Genomic DNA, 15,903 nt, shown 5'->3' with positions numbered 1-15,903 from the left:
TTCCTCTTAGTATCGTGAAGTTCTGTCATCTTTCAACATCTGCAGTTTTTGAACATCTTCACTATTTGCTTCACTGTTGCTTGTGTATTCATATACATACAGTTATAGAGGTACAGTTATAGAATACACTTTATGTACTCAACTTTATCATTACATAAAGATCTGGTCTGTAGCTTGTTGTCTTATTAACACATAACTATCCAACTTTCCCATTTTGTCCCTGATCAGCTGCAAGTGACTGCGTTCATATATCATCCTCTTTGTCGTGATGGACTCTCAGAACAACGTCCTTGTATCTCCGCCTATCTTTCATTGGAGTTTTGGCCATTATTTGCCTTGATAACAGCAGCCTCTTCAGACTCTGAACTTTTCTCTGAACTCAGCTCATTCACACTCCAGGATTCCCTACAAGCGCTTTATCTTCCCAATCTGCCACTCAACCATTGAAAGTTAATCTGTTTTTGGGGTGTCCTGGGGGCCTAGGGGTTTAAGATGCTGACCACGTAATTGCAATACTCTATGTTCGTCATCCCCCATATGTCTCCCCTCATTTCTTGTCAGCTCACTGTCAAATAAAAGCCCCCCAAAAAATGCCTCTAATACTTACAAATAACAGTAATTTATCTCACATCTCTGTCTGTCTCATCCTTGCGATATGATTATTTAGTCAAGCAAATAATCACCAGCTGCCACTGAGACTCTTGACACATTAAAACAACCGAAAATGATGAGAGCACTGCTTCTAACTTCTTGATGCTGGGTAGATTTTTATTTCTCATTGCAGACTAACAGCAGTGAGATTTCATGTTGAGGATATCTGACCCTTTTAACCCTAATCACACTCCAGGGCATGTGATTATTGGTAACCAAGACAGAAAAAATTCTGATAATGTCAAATACAATAGAAACAAATTGAGTTCTATCGAGGGGCACTGTGCTGTGTCTATCAGCTGTACATGCAGTAGTGATCAGAGACAGAAGGAATTGCAAGTATTGATTGGAGTCTTTGATTGGTAGTGTTATTGACACCGAAGAAAGTCTCAATCAATGATCTTAAAGCTTTTGTGTTTGCTACAATATAGCCACTGCTCAGCATTTGCAGAGAGATCAATGTCACACACAGGCTGTACGTACACATAAAGAGGTTGTGTGTGCCACAGCTCAGCTGTAAAGACCAGCTGCTTGCTGCTCAGAGATATCGTTTCGTTTTCATTATGTTATCCTACATATAGAATCCTACATCCTTTCCATGAATTCACGAAGTCTCTTGTTGCTTCCGTCTCTAGCTGTCTGTGTCTCTCGCGCACACTCGGGAAGACGCAGGCATGCACACACAGTGAGCTGATACACAGAGGGATGGTGTGGGAACCAGATCCGTATGACACTAGAACGTTCCACAGCCTCATTACGAGCTGGAGCCCGGCGCTGCTACAATACGAAGCCAGCGGCCATGAAGCGACTGTCACTTCTCCTCAGCCACAGCCCTGCTTCCTCCATGTTTGTGCATGTGTTTTTATAGCGTGTGTGTGTGTGTGTGTGTGTGTGTGTGTGTGTGTGTGGAGAAAGATCTAGAGAGGGAAAGAGAGAATGAGTGTGCTTACTGTAAGACTCAGTGTATGTGCGGTATTCATGACAGCAAGAGAGGAGAGAAAAAGCATCTGTGTGGAGGAGAAGACGTGTGTGTGCATGCGTGGGTGCCTGCGTGCGCGCGCGTGTGTGTGTGCGCGCGCGCGTGCGCGCATGCCTGCGTGTTTGGTTCAGTTTGTTTGGAAACAGTCCCCTATTTCGAGGTGACAGCTCAACCCATTAGAGTTGAAGAATGAAAATCTTTAAGTCATTAAGAGTTTGGAGAAATTCTCATCATAAAACACACCAAGCATACCAAGAACCTGCTGAATCAAAACAAGCATTGATTGGCTCAGTTTGAAACTGTATTTTTGCACAGCACATAGAAACTAACATGTTTACTGGAAGAACAACAATGCATTGTTTGTTTGGCTATGTGTAATTTTTAACACTAAATGTGTTTCTAGGTATGTTCTCAATAAACAAGATTTTTGACACGTTCTCAGCTAATATCAATACTCAACAGTATGTGATGCGTTCACTGCTACAATAGCAAATACATTTCTCACACAACTGCAAGCACCAAGCAAAATGGAAATTTAGCCTGACAACAAACTCGCAACAATTAAAAGCCTTTCTCTCTATCAACCAGAGCCAATAAGAGTGTGTTGCAAGATACAAAGTGCCCATATAGTCAGTCTGATTTCAGCTTCAGACTTCACATTTGAAGTCGAATAATAAGAGTTTTTTCTAGTGGGCAACAGTAAATGTTGACAGATGTTAATTGGCCATATGATAGCGAGTTATAGACAACAATAGAGGTGTGTCCTCTGGCAATTAATGCCTGATGTAATGCATATCATGTGATTTAACGACCATCACTTGATGTTGGAGTATATTTTGATGGCATTTAACGTGCCCCTGTTTATGTGCTTGGTTCAGTTTTCATTCAGGTGCCAGGCTGGATGTCATGTGACCCACTGGGCACCCGCATCATGTGACCCACATTAAACGGTTTCAGTCAGTGGATGGAAAACATAAAATGAGCAAGTGATCACATGACCCCGCTGTGTCCAATAACATGAACTATCTCAATACCCCTGAACTCCGAGTCTCCTGACTGAACTTTCACCTTTGACCTTGGCCAACCTCCTGAGGGAATATGATGCTCAGTGGTGGATATACAGTGTACATGCACCCACAGATACATATGCACAGATGGCAGACGTGAATGTTTACCATAGAAGTAGAGACGTGTACTCACCACACATTGCACCAGGGGGGCAGCCAAAGACTCCTTTCTTTCTTCCTGTTATCCGAGCATGTTGTCAGTTTTTTCTTCTCCTCCGTCCTGCTGGTTTCTTTCACCTCACTCTCCTCCTCCTCCTCCCCCTCCCTGTCCCCCCTCTCACCACTGCTGTTCAGGTCCAGCTCTATCGCTGGTGGGGAGAATCCAGGCAACACACACACACAAACACACGCTTACACACACACGCACACACACACACACACACACACAGCTCCGGGCGAAGCTTTGACAATATACTCAGACACAGCTGGCTTCAGAGCTCGGCGCACACACACACACACACTGGCACACCTCTACACACCGCACACTCACACAAGCATAACGCACAAACACAGCTGAGCTCCTCGACAGTCCTTACACCCCCACGCCGCCACACATACACACACACACACGCAGCTGGTCTATCCGCAGCTGGATTGAGAATGTGGCGATGTGTCCTCCTGCGTTATTGTCGTGATGTTTTGAGAAATCTGTGATTCAGGTAGGAGAGGAGGCAGTCTCTACCTTAATGCCGTGACAACATTTAGAGCCATCATGACTTTATTCAGTCATGGAGACAAAAACAAAGTATACATCCTGCCTCGAGTTAAAGGATCCTTTCGTGTTGATGCACATCAAAGCGTCTCTACACTTACATTTCCTCAAGCCATGACAGCAAACCTCCACCGGCCAAATCTGTATAATGGGGAAATTTTCAGAGAGTTGGAACAGTTCCAATCAGTCCAGGACAAAATAATGAGAGGAAACATCTATGAATGCTTCAGCAGTGTTTGGCTTATCTCATCTGGCAGCGATGTACCTCACAGTGGCAGTCAGTCCCAAGATATAAATCTCTATTCATCAGCCACGGCTGGATCTTGTTCTTGTAGAGAAGAAGAAATTGTTCTCTTCCTGATGTGATCTCTCAAGTACTGAATCCCTTCTTGCTTTTGCTGCTCCCACACAAGACTGAGGTCCCGTTCTCTCTGCAATCACTCCACACTCCCAAAGAAATTGCACAGCTGGCCAAAAAATAAAAATAAAAGCCCTCCAGGAAACTGAGTCTTGGCTAATTTGTAGGTCTTGTCTTAATGCGCAGTAACATCTAAACTTCACCACACTCAGCTGTCTTCTGACACACTTTTAACGTCAGTGTAAAAATCCCTCTGAATAACCAAAAAAAAAAAAAAAGAAGAAAAACATCAACTGTGTTTCTTCCTTCTGCTTCCGTCTCTGTGGTGCAAGGAGTGAGCTCTTTTGAGAGTGGCCCGTCGGCATCAATATTTAACACGAACCTCTTGCTGTGTTGCTGTCACGGTTAAAGTTTCCATGTTCCCGCCTTTGTGCATTGGGCAACAACTTCTCTGGTCTGCAGTGTTTTCCGGTTGTGCTCTTACTGGCCTTTTTTAACTATTGCTCTCTGCTTAGATGTCAAGCATGTCTTACCTAGCCTGATTTGCCCTTTATCTCCATCACCTGTTCCTTGGCGTTGTCTGTTCTTTCTCTAACCTCTCTACTGTCCATACCATTTCCTTCCTTTCCTGTGATCAACCTTCTTGAAGCTCGTCCTCCTGTACGCAAACCTCAGTCATGTTCGCTCCCTGTGGCGAGACACAGTCACTCAGGACTTTCTCCCCTGTGGCTGCTCAAGTAGTTTTTCATTAAGTCCGTCCTTCTGTCCTTTGCAGATCTATGTCCACTTTCTGCCCTGCAGCAAACCTTCATTCAACCTTCCCTCAACCAGCTTCAGTCATACCAAACCCTCCACTTTCTAAACTGACCCTCTTCTCGCCTTCCTTTCCCTGTAGCAGGCTGATTCACTTGGCCTATATCTCACTCACCGCCTGCCAGTGTGGCTGAATCTGCCCTCATCCTGTCCTTCCTTTGTCTAATGACTGCTCAATTCTGGTCAAGTCTTCCTCTATTTTTCCCCCTATATCGCTCACATTGCTCCTCCATCCCCCTCTACCTCTTCTCTTGCATGCAGAATACACAGTATTCTAGCTGCTGTGCTCTGAGTCATACAGCTCTCTCTCTCTCTCTCTCTCTCTCTCTCTCTCGCCTCCCCTTTCCCTTCCAGAAGCTTTGCAAATGTTCCGTTTTTTTTTTTTGTCTCCTCTCTCTAACAACACGCCAGGATCTGTCAGCTTTTCTCTTTGTCCCAAACACCAAAATGATGCTTCGGCATCCTGCTGAGACAGATGGAAGGACAGCCTGTGGATAGACAGTCAAGCAGAGAGAGAGAAAAAGGAAAGAGGGAGTCACACTTTCCCCAACAGAGGCGGGAGTCTGCCTTTAAATGCTTGTCTGTTTCTTTCTGTGATCTTGCTGCTGCTGACAGACTCTTAGTTTGATTACAGGTGGCTTCTTTTCTCCTCTTCATACAGGAGAAATGTCTTTTTACTTGCTGTGGTCAGTGGAACAAGTTTGCTCCTTTTTTTCCCCCTCTATTTAAATCTTGCTGCTGCTGCTCCTTCCAGTCCACATTTGTGACAGTCTCGACAAAAAAAGAAAGAAAGAAAAATAAAGGATAAAACAGTGGTAAACGTTTCCCTGAAAAGACAAAAGTACAATAGTAGAGAGAGACTCTCTGAGAGGGAAAGACAAGGATTGGAGAAGAAGGATGTGGAGATGAATAAAAGAAAAAAAGGGATGCCTTCAGGATCTGTGAAAGTGACAGTAGAGGAGATATGGAGGGAGAGAGGAGGCGAGGAGGAAGAGGAGGAGGAGGGGGGTGAAGAAGAGGGGGAGGAGGGAGGTTTGTGGAGGAAAGCTTGTGTGTGGGTGGAATGGAGAGATGATTGTAAGATGGATATGGAGTGAAGCGAGAAGAGGAGCTTGTCAGGGAAGGGATGGAGTGAAGAGAATGGATGGTGGGATGAGAGGATAGAGATGAATGGATGGATGGATGGATGGATGGAGGGTTAGGTGGTGGATAGAGGGAGAGAAAGATGGGCACACAAATGGATTTATGGAGGGACGGATGAATGGCTTGACAGATTGACTGCTCTTCTATGACATAGAGGAAATGATTTCATGCGGCTGTCATGGAAAGAAAAGGCCTCTCCCAGTCTCTTTTAGTCCAAACTATTCAAATGATCCTCTCATTCATAGCTATTTAATATTTCTTTTACCTGCATGGGAATCCTGTTGTGCTCTCTCTGACAATGCACTGCTCCCCTCCTCTCTCTTAATTTCTACCTCTCATCGATTCTCTCCATCCCTCTGTCTGCTCCTGCAGCCTCAGTCTGTGCTATCACTAAAATGCAGCATCCCTCCCTCCTCCTCTGTCTCACCCACTCTATTTCCCACATTTCCCTCCCTCCCTCTCCCCCTCTCTGCTCCTGTTCTCTATATTTGTCCTTCTCTGTCTCCCACTGTCCCCCTCCACCCCCTTTTCTCTCCCCCCAGTTTTCACCCTTCGCTTCGTTATGCCCTACATCACCCCACCTCACCTTCTGTCTCTGCCCCCCCAACACACACACACTCCCTCCATCCCATTTTCCATCACCACCTCTCTTTCACTGTCCTTCGCTTTGCTTTTTTTTTCCACCCCTCCATCGCTAAGAGAAGCTTCCAGAACAGAGTGGACAGGCTCTGGGAGAGGAAAGCTCCCAGGACATGTGAACACCATTCATAACCCTGCAATATGAATAATATACACACAGTACATTCATATTTTCTCATATGCATACACACACACACACACACACACACACACACACACACTCTGTCTCTCTCTCTCTTTCACCATCTGGCTCACAAAAACAAAAAGACATCCTGCTGAAAAAATGAACATGCAGAAAGGTTTTTGTTATGAATGCATACCTGAACAACATTCACAGTGCAGCCACACACACACATACTAAAACACAGTGCACTGAAGGCATCGATAATAAAAGAGGTTCTTCTGCGGCGTGATACCTCAGCTGCGAAGACTGAAGAGAGAATATATGGAGTGCATGTTCATGTAACTGCAGCAATGTACATACACACACACACACAGACACACAGAGTGCACATGGTGGGTAAAAAATGTCGTCATTTGAAATTGAGATTTTCTTTGACAAACAGCAACCGAATCATTGAACAAATAATTGAAACATCAACCACAATGGATTTGTGTGACCAGGCAAAGAAAGAGATAGAGGATAGAAGAACAGAAAGAGAGAGTCTGTTTTAGTTCGTGTGTGTGTGTGTGTGTGTGTGTGTGTGTGTGTGTGTGTGTGTCTGTCTGTCTGTGCATGTATTGTATGTCTGCATGTGTCTGTTAGTGCATACATGTGTAAACTATGACATGTATGTCTGTCACATCCTTTGTCTTTGTGTGTGTGTGTGTGTGTGTGTGTGTGTGTGTGTGTGTGTGTGTGTGTGGAGCTGGTTAGAGCTGTTCTTTTGGCCTCTAGCATCACCCAGTGCCACCATCTGTGCTGCCAACCAGATGTCTGCATGAATGTGTATGCATGAGTGTGAAAGTGTGTGGGATGAGACCTTTATTTGGGTGATCTCATTAAAGATCAACATTAGTTATGCTTGTTATTGTTTTGTAGAAATTATATTTCTGCACTTTTTACATCTGAGTCTCTGTAAAGACTCTGACTCATCTAGGTCACGGGATAAACCTTAGAGTCTTAGAACCCATCAGTTTTTTGGATTACTGCTTCTGAATACATTTCAGTGTAATGTCAAGTAGTTGTAGGTTCGATAACAAAAATTATGATCAAATATATTTGTCAATGATCTTTTGGCCCATGGTGTAGATAAGACCAGGACGAGACAAAGCTGGTGTTATTAAATAACTGTGACAAGATCTACATACAATATCATGGACAAAAAAGAGGAGACGATGTAATCCTTGGTTGAATGACTGCGCTGCACTTTTCTCTTCCTGCACACTTGAATCATCTTCCCGCCGACTTTAGGCATCAGCAGCACACCACTAACAGTGCCTGCCTAGACCTAGCTACTGTACGTACTATAACACTATAACTGTGGGAGCACAGATAGCATACAGTGACAAGAACCACTTGAAACATAATGCTGCTGAGAGAAAAAGTGTGTGTGCGCTCAGTTATTGTCGGGAGAGAAACCCTGCGGCTACAAAACACTGGGAAGATTACCCAAAACCTGAGTAGACACTTCACGGCACACCACACAAAGTTCTGCTACTTTTAAGGCTATGTTAAACCAACAGATAGGTTGTCAGTGGTAAGTCAACATTTTAACATGCATTAACATATTAGCAACAACAGGACATCGCTACATCACTTGCTTCAACCTTTTGCTTAAGGCAGTTTGGTTTATTTTGGAATGTGAAACATACTATTCATGCTAAAGCACATCCAAATTAACTGCTATTTCCGGTCAGGTCTTATTGAATTTGATTGGGTCAGTGGCAGCTCATGTAGTCTATGTGTGACTTCTACTGATAAATAAAATGCACATCATATTATGTAGAAAACTGGTTTTGGGTCTGAATAAAGTCTGCGGGGCAGTAGCCAGCTGTTTAATGCAAAGAGGTTCTAAATCAAATATATTTACACGGTGGTGTACAAACTTTTAGAAACACATCTTGTTACTTCCCTAACACAGTCTAGCACAACACTGACCTAAAAAAAAAAATCCCAAAATGATATCAGTGCAGTTTTGGCACAGTCCCGACAAACCTAATCAGCATAAGAATCATCTCCAGATTCATCGTTTTATCCTCTTTAATGTCTGGTTATATTGTTTAAAGTAATAACATCAGAGCAGACCCCCCCCCCCATTTTCAATTTAATTTTATTGTTCTCGCCTAAAACCAGTTGGATTAAATCCTATTTGAAAGCAGTTTGCTGAAGTTAAACTAAAATGCTCATTCTGCTCTTCTGTCCTTTTTCTTAATAGATTTCATGTTTTTCTTTGTCTTTCTTTCAGTCTACAGTCTGGTACCTCATATAACCAAAAACTGGAGACCCCATAGATCGTCTTTGGGTCAATTACACAATCCCTCTCATCACAGCATCAGTCCGAGATTCAACTCATGTTTTGACATGTAAAACCAACCTCTAATAACAAGATTGTTTTCAGCAAATATACTGTAGTCTGGTCACGATTCATCTAAATAACTGCCAGGAATCTGTGTTTGTCTTTCGGATGTTTTGTGATATATGTGAAATATGATTCACTCTTATAACATATTCGAAATGAAGCATCTAAGTCAAGTGCAGAAGGTGTCCCTGGAATACCTTTATTTAGAGTATACCACAGGTTTCCATGCTTCAAGATGACACCAAATGCAAGATTCGGTTTTGACCATTGTGTTGATCAGGTTCAAATTCCACTCTGCTCTAAAATGACAACTGGTAAAACAAATATATAATATTGGCCATTGTCCTATTATCCTACATCATGTCATGTCATGTTACAGCTTTTAAATCCCATATACAGTGTAGAACTAATAATCATGAGTAATAACCACTAGTTTTGCACATGAACTTTAGCGCGTTACTCTGTGGTATATATTGTTGAGTGAATAGTTTTATCGTTAGCACAGTCCGGGCAGGAACATTCAAGTCATGCGTTGCTGATCATTTGACTGTGACAAAGTCGGAGACAAAGACATAAACAGGAAGTAGACCATATCTCAGCAATGCTCTCTCTAGTCATTCAAACACACTCAGTGATTAGACAAGTCTCCATTTGCTTTGCCCCTGGAACTGCTGCTTGCAGCTACGTTTTTTTTTCTTTACGAAAGAAAATACCCTATGATGAGAGAAGAGTGAGAGAGTCAGTTGTACTGTAGCACTGGTAACACACTGTCAACATAGTCCACTGTTGATTTTGTACAATACGGAAGAAACTGTCAAGATTAGTCTTATCATATAACAAAATAAACTGCTGTGGTGATGCCCACTCCATCTCTGTCTCATGTCTCTTGCAGTAAAACCTCTCAACAGTCATCCATTTAGGAGCTGAATTCTGGGTGCATTTCAGTGCCAAATATGTCACATCCAGTCAACATGATTGTACTTTTCATTTCAAAGGCGCGTCCAAATGTGACAGAGAAAAACATCATATCTCACCATCTATCTGTAGCTTGCTTGCCAACTGGTTATCTGTGACTGAAATTCTGCTTCACTGCTGATACCACCATGCCTTCTCTGATCCTGCCTGGTCTGCCGCTGTGTTCTCCACTGGCTGCCCACGAGAGAGCGCTTCAACTCCACCTGTCTTGTCTTACTAAGATCCTTTGTTTGTATACAAGATGTGCCTGAATGCATTACAGTGAACATTAAGTCAGCCAACCACTGGAAGAAAATCATTTGAATTTCTGGTCAACATATTTTCAACAAGCCAGTGTTACACTTTGTGCATCTGCAAGTATATGCAAGGGTCCGCTAGGGTCTGCGTGATGTAAATTTTGTCATTGGTAGTTGTACACGAGGCTGTGGTGCAGATGTCTACATACCCACCAATTTGTTAAATCCGCACAGCCACTACGCTACAAGGGTACCAACTGCGCATAAGCTGGAAATCAAACATAGCCACTGAGTTTAAAGAGAGGCTGTGTGAGGAGGTCCGAAGCTACCCTCACCTCTACAATTCATCTTTAATAGAATACAAAGACAACGATATGTGTTGTAATTCTTCTTGCATGAATATCACCATTTTGATTTGATACAGTGCATAGACAACAATCTACTGTGGATAAATGGAAGTGTAGTGTGAATGAAAACAATTACGTGACTGCAGCTGTCTGTGTATGCGTCCACAAGCGAGTATAACTAAGGCCTGAAACATGCAAAATTAGATTTTTTTTTTTTTTTTGACCACTTGGAGGAAACACGCTGTGAACTCACTTTTGACTTTTGACTTATAAGCAAATAATTGCTTATCCACCTGTTGGTCTCTACTGGCACCTGAGAGAAATAGCTGTCCCTTAAGCTGCTAAATGCTCAACTATAGTCCCCACCTAGTTGTTAAGGCCAGCAACACACTGGATGCAGGGTGTTTGCGGGTTTTCATTTCTGCACACATTTTAATAGGTTAGAGCAGACACATTGGCTGCATGAGACGCGCATGACACACCTTATAGCAGTGTCACATGATCTAGTGATTTGCCATCTCGAAAATGATGTTGTGACAGTTTGACATCTTACACATTACATAAAACTGACACCTTTCACTATAGTTTTCTATGTCTAGGCTGAATCTGAAGATGATACAGTCATGACAAATACAAATATGTTTTTTAATCATTTTAGCTGCTGCATGTGGAGACAGTGGCACTTTACTGACATTTTCTGTCAAAAATAAATAAGAAATGAATTTATAACGAAGAGAAATCCGACATTCTGGTAACTTGCCATCTTTGAGTTGAGAGATAGAGCTGGCAGTAGCAGCAACGCAGCAGACATGCAGCCAGTGTAAACACATGGCTGCCATGTACATGCTGCGCAGGCAGCGCGTTCCCTGCGTAACTGTGTCTGTCTGCTGTTTGGTGCTGGGCAGGTAGTGCACAGTGGGCTTTTAGATCTTTTTCCCTAAAAAAAAAATGTTTTAGTTGCCTAACCTTAACCACTAATCAACATCAATGAAATATGGTCCTGACTTGGACGTCAGGTTTAATGCCAAAAGTAAATAATATAGGACGTAACACTTTGTGAATTATGTTTCAGTAGAAATGTTCTTAACGTAAGCAGTGGATTTAAATATCTCGGTAATTTATAAATGACGTGAGTGATGTCATGGGGATGTTACTGATGTTTTTGCCCAGATTTTATGATGTAGGGCATGTTCATAGGCATAAATGTTCCCACATGTCAGGCAGTGATGAGAAACCTCATGTACAGCTGCATGCACTCTACATATTGGATAAGGTACAGAGGAGTGGAACTGACACAGTGGTTAATCCTACTAAATACTTAAGAGATGTGGCAACTCTGGTCCAGGAGTCTATTTTATGTGATGTGAATTTTATGTTTTACTTGGAAAGAGACAGGAAAAAAAGGAGCAGACAGACAGATAATGAGGGAAAAAGAGATTACTAAAAAATACTGACACATGCATATCTGGCAGCAGACAGACACATACACAGGGACAGGAAGGCAGTAGGCACATATATCTTTTTGCTCATTCCAAAGTTTGCTGCGTCATTACCCTCACCCTGCTTTCCTTTCCTTCATCTGTCTTCCATATTTTCCTCCTCTCTCCTCCCTCACTTTACAAACCCGAACTTCCTTTATGAAAAGTTCTACTTTAAACAGCAGAGTTACACAAAGAGAAGAGAAGTCAAGAGAGTGATTAAGACAGAAATAAAGAGACAGCGGGAGAGAGGGAGAGCTAAATTAGGAACAAAAGACAAGACACTGGGGGGAAGTATCTGGGCGTGTGTGTGCTCATGCGTAGATTCCATGTTCATGCTTGCATGTTTTTGTGCGTCTTTACAAAACCCTTATAAAACCACAGGCTACTTAATTGCTTCTCCCTCTTACTTGCTCACTGTCTTGTTTTAGGGTCTTTTAGGATAAAATGAACTTGCAGAACTTGTATAAAATAACATATATCAGATTAGTTTTAGAAAAGAAAAATGAAGAAAATTATAAATAGAGTATTTGTTATCAGGCAATAATAAAGTACATGTATATGAAAGAATGAAGCATAAAACCCAGAGTATGTAAGGTTTGTGACTAAACTGTCAATATAATCTATGTCCTTGCAAATTTGCTCAATAAAAGAAAGATACTGTAACATTAAACAGAAAAAAACATGTATAACTCCACTTTTTGTTGATTTCATTGTAGCGCAAGCTTGTTTTCAATGCTAGTATACTCCCTTTACTCCAGTAGGAGAAGTGCTTTACTGTCGATCAATAGGACATCCTCTCCATTCCTCTTGAGTCCCATCCAGTTCAGGGATATTCATCGTCTTAATCAGACATAGATCCATTAGAGATAATTAACGTCACAGTTAAATTGTCTGCTGGCAAAGATTATTGTCACTCTTGTGCGATCATTTTCTGCTCCCTCTCTCTCTGTGCACTACTTTTTCTCATATATCAGTGTGTCTCTCTTTATTTGACCTAATAGATAGTATATCAATCCCAGAGCCCCGCCCCTCCCTCCCATCCACACATGCACACACTTACAGTAGAAAGCTAACTTGTAGGGAATCAGTACCATGTCATGATCATCATCATGACAGAAAAAAAACACAAAACAGTGAAATGTACGTGATTATTTGCATCTCTTAACATATATACACAGATGCACATGTTTTGTTTTTTTTGTCAGCATAAATCTGGGTCAACCGCAGTAGCTGTAATAAACCGCACAGGGCGATGGCTCTCCCTTGCGTTGATGTTTGGGACTGCAGGATGTTCTGTAATGCATTGGTTCTTAGAGTGTACAGTCTGTATCTCATTTCCCTTCCCTCCCTGTTGAAATTAGTGGTGTTGGAGAAAAAAATGATCCAAAAGCTTATTGCGGAAAAACAATCATGTGTTGTAATTTTTTACAGAGAAAGAAACATGTAGATGTTGGTCACTGCATCCTCAGGCAGCCGCTGGATGGTGAAAGCATGCACTGCCATGTGCCAATGAACAGGGCCTGATCCCCTGCTTGACTGAGGCTGCTCAGGTGTGAGTGCATGTATGTATGCAACTTGCTTTGCATCTGAATTGTGTTCCCCAGACTATAGCTGCTGTTCGAATGCGTTTCACCTCCCTTTGGTACATAAGAGCAAGAAAGATCCTGTGTTTCAAACGATGTCTCCCCTGAGGCTTCAGTTAACACGGTATAGAAGATCCTGAACAGCTGTGACCAGCTAGACTAAAGCACACTGTGATCACTGTGTAAGCATTTGGTTGATAATATCTAGAGTGACTGTCAAAAATCTGCAAATGGCTCAATGAATGAAAATAGCACAAGCTCACTGATTGAAAGCCGGGGTCCCTTGGGATATATAAAGTATTTATCTAACTCCATGAAAACAGCAACAAGATCCATTTTTAACTCCTGGCTGCTGTGGAGTTCCTCAGTTTTCAAGTCCCCACTCTGTTACTTAGATAAATATGATTTAATACTGCTCTACTTCCCATTGTTTAGCTCCAATAGAAGATACATTTCACACATGACTTTGCACAATCTTTAATGGAGCCACTCATGAGAACCTAATTTGATAAGATAATCATAATTGACTTATGGTTTGATTGCAACATGCGTGATTCAGTTAGCTCATTAGGCCATAGACTTCATTATAGTGACAGATGTAGTGACTAATTATTTAATTCATAGAGTAAATTGTGCAAACTGATGAAAACATTGTCTAACCACCTACAGTATATGACGGGTCTCATGCTCTGTTCCCTTTAACATCAGCCACGGGTGATACATTTTGATACATGACTGCCTCCTCCTGGTCTAGAAGCAGAAGCAAAAATTTAACATTGTACTGTACCTGAAGAGGCTGAATGACATTTCATTTTAAACAGCTTTTAGATTGAGGTCATCTTTGACATGGCTCTCTGTATAATCACTTATTATTATTATTATCATTATTCATGGGAAACATTTTGTGCTACAGTAGATTTCTGTCATCTGTCACAGTTCATTTGCTCCAGTGGCGTCTTGCCTTCACGACTCTTTTGCTTTAAAATAAGACTCAAATGTTTTTGCTTTGCCAGGTCAGCTCTCAGGTGCAGGTTGAAGGTTCATGCTTATGAACTCAGACAACATCCATACTGTGCTGTATAAAACCTTATGCATGCATATACACTACAACACATACACATACTATAACACTAACAAACACACATGTTCACACACATGTACCCAAAGCTTTTCTTCATTCATTCATTTATGCCACCTCATTGCATTCGACCTTATTAAAGGCACAGTAATTTCTGCTGCTATGGGTCTGTGAATCAAAACAATAAGAAAAGATTGTGTTTGGTGAGGTCATGACTGAGTGTGGGATCCTGGGAGTTGTTCTCTTCACCAGCACCACCTTCCTTTCAAGAGGTTTCTACCAGCAGCCCATTTATCCAGGTGTCCTCCTCTCCATGACCAATGGACCAGGGCATTAAAACCAGTCTCACATATTAACACAGATAGAATGTTTTACTTCTTTTGTTCATTCAGTGTTCATATAAATCCAAACCTAGACAGCGATGAATCCACATTTTTATCAGTTGTAATAATAATTTTCACATTTAAACATAAAGTTCTACATTATGATGTCAAATAACATCACTGCTGGGTGTTTTGTCTCCTTCAATGGACAGTGGTCAAATTAAGAAGATGTGTCTCATTATCATCATTTTTTTTCTTTTTGATTAATTTACTCTTTAATTTGCCGGAGTACTGCTTCTGTCTGTCCATTCATCCATCTGCTCATACATTAGTTTGATACTTTTTATAACCATGTATGTTTCACATGGCCATGGTTATAAAAATGCCAAAGCCATCTACTGATCTTTTTCTACTACTTTTTGTTGACTTAATGCCATTCTTGATTATTTGCACAGACACATATGAAACAAAATTGCAGAGTAGAGAGAGCACGTAGGGAAGTCAAAAGAAGGGAAGAAAGATTCTATTCAGATTTCAGTCGAAACCAAAACCTTTAGTCAAGTCTGATTGTGTCATGAACATTTTTTAAGTCAAATTATAGTTTAAAAAACATTCAGAAACTGCTGATGCGTGCTGTCTTCCTCCTCACTGAGCTGTAATTCCTTTAGAGCTCCAGTATAACCCATCAGCACTGTCTGAAGCATTGAATTTCAGAAGGCAGGCCTGCTGGACATTTCCACCCCTAAAACAAATTCTGTTTGAGATAGCAAGATGTCGTTGAATATTTTACATGCCTGTAAGGTATCTTCTCCAAAACAGTGTGTCACACAGGCACAATATATGCATTTTGCCTGAGTGAGCCACCGTCCTTCAGCTCATTAGAAAAGACTGGCACAGAATAACAGAGAATCACAAGAAAATCACTTTGCTGTTAAATCTCTTTATATAAAACTGGAAACACTTTTATTACATTCAGCGTACAGAATGTCCAGCATT

Source organism: Seriola dumerili, unplaced genomic scaffold (genome assembly GCF_002260705.1).
Source record: "Seriola dumerili isolate Sdu_G_001 unplaced genomic scaffold, Sdu_1.0 BDQW01000122.1, whole genome shotgun sequence".
NCBI classification, from domain to species: Eukaryota; Metazoa; Chordata; class Actinopteri; order Carangiformes; family Carangidae; genus Seriola; species Seriola dumerili.
This window is presented reverse-complemented; position numbering follows the sequence as displayed.